The 7,500-nt window shown below is 36.1% G+C and overlaps 1 protein-coding gene across 9 annotated transcripts in view; it reads left to right on the top strand.

Annotated features, from left to right (window-relative positions):
- LOC115218987 (protocadherin gamma-A4-like) overlaps positions 1-7,500 on the top strand; it is a 322,165-nt gene that overhangs the window by 1,643 nt on the left and 313,022 nt on the right. Inside the window, exon 1 of one of the 9 annotated variants that reach the window (XM_036508636.1) lies at positions 27-102. The exons of the other annotated variants lie outside the window; for them this stretch is intronic. The gene's annotated coding sequence lies outside the window, so the exon portion shown is untranslated. Of the gene's footprint in view, positions 1-26; positions 103-7,500 lie in introns of those variants that run through there. 9 annotated transcript variants of the gene reach the window in all.

Genomic DNA, 7,500 nt, shown 5'->3' with positions numbered 1-7,500 from the left:
CTTTTCTATAAGTTCTGTGGTTCACAATATAATATTTATTTGGTTGTATTATGAATGTAATATGTGAAAGAAGTTAGTAATATTACTATGGACAAATTTGAGGTGAGTACTTTTTATTCAGTTTTTCCAATAAGTGTTTGCAGAGAAAATATGTTTTAATGAAGAATAAGAGGTGGGCAGCCTTTACACAAAATATTTTGACATTAATAAGAAAGTTTTAATTTTGTTTGACTTGAACATATTGTTTTATTATAATCATGTGATGCTCTGTTTTTTTTTTGTTGCTTTTTTTGCATAAAATTTCCCATCCTTTTTTACCATTTAGTGATTAATGATTAATGATTAATGATTATAATTGTCACCGTAGATACTTAACAATTTACTCACAAAGTGAATCGTGGCTCAGTTCTGAGTTAAGCTGGGTTTAAGGAGTTATAATATAGTGTGCTTGTATCAATCATCCTCATGTTCTTGCTGTATCAGTTATTTCATGTGCTAGAAAAGGCTTTCTCTGATTGGATGCATGAATGCAATGAAAAATGCAATCTAGGTCAGGTCATTGATAAAAGCTGGAGTGGAGAGAGAGTAGGATAGAGAACTTTTAAAAATGAAACGGGTGTAATTTTTTAAAAACTGATTTTGATAGAAAGTATGATATTAAACAAAGTTTTGGAAAGAATTATAATTTGAAGCTTCTTTTATTTATTCACGATTGCATGAAGTATCGACATAAAACTACCTGTGATGATGCTGAACTTGTTGTGATGATATTGAACTTGTATCTAACTTAACAATCACTGTCTGATGAAGATAGATTGCTAAAATTTATGCCACCATAGATTGCTAAAATTTATTTAGATTATGTATTTAGTTTCATCCTGTTCAGTTTCATGTTCAAATCATACCTATTTCTTTATTACCCACAAGGGGCTAAACACAGAGGGGACAAACAAGGACAGGCAAACGGATTAAGTCGATTACATCGACCCCAGTGCGAAACTGGTACTTAATTTATCGACTCCGAAAGGATGAAAGGCAAAGTTGACCTCGGCGAAATTTGAACTCAGAACTTAACGGCAGACGAAATACCGCTAAGCATTTCGCCCGGCATGCTAACGTTTCTGCCAGCTCGCCACCTCATGTTCAAATCATACTGAAGTACAACTTTGCTGTTCATCAGTTTATTTCCAATAAAGTAAGCAGTTATAATATAGTGTGCTTGTATCAATCATCCTCATGTTCCTACTGAAATTAATCATGTGTTCTTAGAGGGAACCCTTATGTTATTCATTCTAGTGTATATTTTCGTTTTCTTTTAACTGAATTATTTAACTGAATTCTTTAACTGAATTATTTCATATGTAAAAATATATATGCATAAATACATATCATTCCACTTGAAGGAAAAAAAATGTAGTGCACTAGACTAAGTGCTTTGTTGTAATTTGTTTTATATCTTTGCCTTCTGGGACACTATCATTAGAGGGACTGAGGCGGTGAGCTGGCAGAAATGTTAGCACACTGGGCGAAATGCATAGCTGTATTTCGTCTGCCATTATGTTCTGGGTTCAAATTCCGCCGAGGTCGTCCTTTGCCTTTAATCCTTACGGGGTCGATAAATTAAGTACCAGTTACGCACTGGGGTCGATGTAATTGACTTAATCGGTTTGTCTGTCCTTGTTTGTTCCCTCTGTGTTTAGCCCCTTGTGGGCAATAAAGAAATATATAATTTGTTTTATATCTCTGCCTTCTGGACACTATCATTAGAGGGACTGAGTTTCCTCGTCATTTATCCAAGGTCAATGAAATAATTATTAGATAGTGTTGTTGTTTTTGTTGTTGTTTAGTAGTGGGTCAACCTTGACTGAGTATAATACATGCATGAGCAAATAAAGAACTCTAGCTGTGACCAAACCACATTTTGGGTACTAAGGACAACATTATCCAATATGTTGTCCTTTATTTTAAGACAGTGGGTGCGATTGGAGTGACATTTGGCTACTATTTCTTTCATAGCAAAATCACCACACAGAGGTGCCGTCATTGTAGCCCATATAAATACCTGTAATATTTTGAGGATAATCCTGTTGTCTGTATCTTTCCATTGTATTTGTCACTCTGGTGTATTTTATTTCATGTTTCAATGAAACAGTGATTTAATTTACATACCAGGGAGCCCCAAAATAGTCTTTCAACTGCAAGAAAGAACAGCCACATATCCTTCAAATTACACTCAACTATCTTAAACAAGAAAGACAAATTGTGATAACGTAATTCATTGCTATCAACATCATTTTACATTTGCTTTCCATGCTGGACTGGGTTGTATGGGTGGTCATGAATGGAGTGAGTCCATCTTCAGTGTTATTGTCCTCAATAGGCTGGAGGACCATTTCTTGCTCTCATGTTCTCCTTCATAATTATGACGGGCATGGCTGTGTGGTTAGGGAGCTTGCTTCCTAGCTACATGGTTTCGGGTTCAGTCCCACCGCGGGGCACATTGGACAAGTGTCTTCTGCTATAGCCCCGGGGCCGACTGAAGCTTTGTGATTGAATTCGGTAGGCAGAGGTTACTGCCGTGTGTGTATATGTGTGTGTAAGTGCTTGTACCTCTCCGAAACAGAGAGAGGGAAAAAACTACCTTGCTTGGCAACAGGTGGGGGTTGACGTCAGGAAGGGCATCCAGCCGTAGAAAGCTTGTCACACGCTTAGCGCTGCGTATATGTACATACATTTTTGTCCAACCCATGCTAGCATGGAAAGCGAACGTTAAATGATGATGATGTACACACACACACACACACATGCATGCATGTAAAATCATATGAATGACAGGGGATCAGGAATTACTCTCCGGTCATTCATTTAATTTCATATTATGCCCTGTACTTGACTAACGTCTTGTTCTGAAACATATATATATTGAGTTGTAACATCAGGTTGTTAGTATTGCTATGCCTAAGCAAAATGTAAAATATATGCAAATATATATATGTTATGTGTGTGTGTGAATGTGTGTGTGTGCATGTGTGTGTGTGCATGTGTATGTGTGCATGTGTGCATGTAAAACATATATATTATATATATATACAATATATGTAAAATACATATATGATATATATTATATATGTGTGTGTATATACACACATATATAATACATAGTATACATAATAATGCATATATATGTGTAATATACATATATAATATATATAAAATATATATATGAATAAATTGTACATATAAATAGTATATGCATATATATATATATATATATACAATATATGTACAATTTATTCATATATATTCTATATATATATATATATATATATAATACATAGATAATACATATGTATACATGCATATATACATATATACATACATATGCATACATACAAACAGATACATACATATTGTATGAAAATAGAGGTGAGACAGCCATGGGTGGCATGCCATTGCCCATAGGTCAGCTCACTAAGTGTAGATCTTGTGTGAGGCACCTACACAATGACATTCACACTTCATAAGAGTAATGTTGCCAATAAGTTTAAATAAAAGAGCAACTGACATGGTAATCTTTTTGTCCCATTTTAGCATTGATCCATAGGACTAGTGCCTGGCACCAGTTTCTGTAGCACCAAAATGTTAAGTATTCACGAGACTTGAACAGTTTATTCCCAAAACTCTCCTCTAGAATGCCAACCCATGGAGTGTGGAGGCACATGGCCTAGTAGTTAGAGCAATGGACTCGCGGTCCATGTGTGTGTTTATGAGTGAAACACCTAAGCTCCACGTGGGTCCGACAGAAGGTAATGGCGAACCTCTGCTGATTCTTTCGCCACAACTTTCTCTCACTCTTTCCTCCTGCATCTCGCAGCTCACCTGCGACGGACCGGCGTCCCATCCTGGTGGGGAACCTATATGCCAAGGAAACTGGGAAACCGGCCCTTATGAGCCAGGCATGGCTCGAGAAGGAACAAATGAACCCATGGAGTAAAGCAAGTATGATCTCAGGTGCAGGATTGCAGGATTTTAGAATATTCTTCTTTTTCTTTCATTTATTTATTTAATTGTTTTACCTGTTGGGAAGTTTTGGGCCCATAACCTTTGCAGACTGTCCAAGACTTGTGACATTGATTCAATCAATGTTTTTCTTGAATAATTTCAAGGGAAAATGTGGGAGAGAAACAGTGGAAAATTCTACAAAGGCTGCCTTTCTGGTGAATAAATATTGGGTATAGTGGTAATGTGGGATTCTGCGGAGGAAGGTGTAGACAAAATATGATGAAAAGAGGATGGAAAAAGAGAGAGTCAGATGAGCCAGGTAGGTGTAGCACACATCTTCCCTGCTCTGTGAGGCAGAAACTATTGTAGTAACAAGAAGCAAAGGTAAAAACTGAGCAGATGGCATATCTGTGGGGCCCAAGGCTGGAATATGCTTTGTGAGCAACTCCATGTCAACCAATCAGATATTTGTGTCTTTTTAATCTTTTCCCGTATGTGATTTAGGATTTAGGATTCTAATCTTTTTCCTTATGTGATTTAGGATTTGAGATGTGGATCATCTTGTTTGACCTTTGTAGAGTGTTGACCACTACTAGGTTATTCCTATGTGTTTGAATGGTTGCACACTAATAGTACTGAAGCAGATTTGGTGAGCAGTAAGTGATAAAAACATTAATAACAAATCAGTTATTCCTGGACACCACACTATGTTTTCCTGTGCTAAATCAGGATAACAGTGACCTGTCTGAGAAATGAGCCCCATGAGGTGGCTATTTTCTGTGGACACAACTGAACACACCATTTATTCTGGGGTGTGTGACCCATTGCTCCATCCCCTCCATTTATAGCCTCAAAAATTCACCGCCCCCCCTTTTTTTTTTATCATTTCCTTGTAATAAATTGTGATAAATAAAATTTACATACATGCACTCGTCTACATAGGTATAGAGGTGGCTGTGTAGAAACCACATGGTTCCGGTTTCAGTGTCTGATTTCATGGCACCTCAGGCAAATGTCTTCTACTACAGCCTTAGGCTGACCAAAGCCTTGTAAGTGGATAAGGTAGATATAAAATGAAAGAAGCCTGTTGTATATATATATATATATATATATATATATATATATGTATGTATGTATGTCTATGTGTGTGTGTCTTTGTGTCTGTGTTTGGCCCACCATCATCACTTGACAACATGTGTTGGTGTGTTTATATTCCTGTAACTTAGCGGTTCAGCAAAAGAGACTGTTAAGTACCAATCTTAAAAAATAAGTCCTGGAATTGATTTATACAGTTCTATATTTAAGAGATGAGGAATAATGTACATTATTTATATTATTTACATTTGACAGGCATATGGCATAGTGGTTTAGAGTGTTGGCTACTAACCCCAAGATTCCAAGTTCAATTTCAGGCAGTTACCTGAATAATAATAATAATAATAATAATAATAACAACAACAACAGCGAAAATACCTTAGGAAGGAGAATCCAGGTTCAAAATTTCCCCAAGACAAACACGGATACACACACACATATATACATATATACTGTGGGCTCCTTTCAGTTTCCGTCTACCAAATCCACTCACAAGGCTTTGGTCGGCCTGAGGCTATAGTAGAAGACACTTGCCCAAAGTGCCATGCAGTGGGACTGAACCCAGAACCATGTGGTTGGTAAGCAAGCTACTTACCACACAGCCACTCCTGCGCCTCTTCACTAAAGAAATAAACAAAAAGTGTTATAAAGAAATAAACAAAAAGTGGTTATAATTTCTTTTAAAAAAGGTATTGGTGTGTCTGTGTGGTTAAGAAGGTTCCAGACTTAGTTCCACTATGTGGTACCTTGGGCATTTGTCTTCTAGTATAGCACTAGGCTGACAAATGCCTTGTTAGTGAATCTGATAGATGGAAAGTGTGTAGTAGTCCATCATATATATATGTACATGTGTGTGTGTGAGTGTATGTGTGTGGGCATGCGGGTATGTGTGTGTCCTTCGTCTGTGTTTGTCACTCACCACCTGATGTTAAATACCATTTTTGAGAAGAAGAAGATAAAGAAGAAGACGAAGAAGAAGAAGAAAAAGAAGAAGTGTAAGAAGAAGACAAAGTTTGCTAGAGGGAAACTGAAGGAAGCCCATCATATACATACATAAACATTCATACATACACACACACATGTATATATATGTATATATATACACATACAAACATGCACATATATATATTCATACATACATACATTTATACATACATATTACATATATATCATTATCATCATAATCATCATTTAACGTCCGCTTTCCATGCTAGCATGGGTTGGACGATTTGACTGAGGGCTGGCGAGCCAGATGGCTGCACCAGGCTCCAGTCTTAATCTAGCAGAGTTTCTACAGCTGGATGCCCTTCCTAATGCCAACCACTCCGAGAGTGTAGTGGGTGCTTTTTACGTGCCACCAACTATATATATATATATATTATATATATATATATATATATAGTTATGGGTGTCTCTGTGCTTATGTTTATCTGCCATCACTGCTTGACAACTGGTGTTAGTTTGTTTACGTCCCCATAACTTAGTGGTTCAGTAAAAAGAGAACAACAGAATTAGTACTAGACTTAAAAATAAGTACTGTGCATACGATTTTTTCAACTAAATTCTCTGAGCTGTTGCTCCAGCATGGACACAGCCAAAAGACTGAAACAGGTATAAAAGGTGAAAAAAATGTTATCTACAAAAGGAACTTTTAGGATTTTACTTTCCATCTATTCTTTTTACCGATTCCAGTCATTGGAATGTGGCCATCAAGTTGAAATGCCACATTCAAAGAATTTTATCCAAACATATTGCCCCTGGTACTCATTTTATTGATCTCTATTTCATAAAAGCTGCTAAGTTAATTTCTAGGTAGATCATTTTTTCCTTTCCTTTTTTGACTGGCAAGGATGTGTGAACCCATGAAACATTAATACTGTTGTATGTGCATACATGCATATATGTATGTATGTATGTATGTATGTATGTATGTATGTATGTATGTATGTAAGTATGTATGTATGTATGTATGTATGTAATGTATGTATGTATGTAAGTATGTATGTATGTATGTATGTATGTATGTATGCATGTATGTATGTATGTATGTATGTATGTATGTATACATGTATGTATGTATGTATATGTGTATGTATGTATGTATGTATGTATGTATGTATGTATGTATGTGTGTATCTCTGCATATCCAGTGTGTCGAAGTATATATAAAGTATATATATACCTCGTTCAGAGATTTATCATATATATATATATATATATATATATAAATATAGGGTCATGAGAGGTAATGGTGTCAAGAAGGCCCAAAGGTGTCAGGTAATGCTGAGTAAGTGCTATGGACAGACTATAGTTAAGCTCCAGGTCTGGTGATTATGCAAATGAGGAGTCCAACATAGGTCATATATCAGCATACACACACATATTATATATATATATATATAT

Source organism: Octopus sinensis, linkage group LG14, assembly GCF_006345805.1.
Source record: "Octopus sinensis linkage group LG14, ASM634580v1, whole genome shotgun sequence".
In the NCBI taxonomy this organism is placed as follows: Eukaryota; Metazoa; Mollusca; class Cephalopoda; order Octopoda; family Octopodidae; genus Octopus; species Octopus sinensis.
This window is presented reverse-complemented; position numbering and strand designations above follow the sequence as displayed.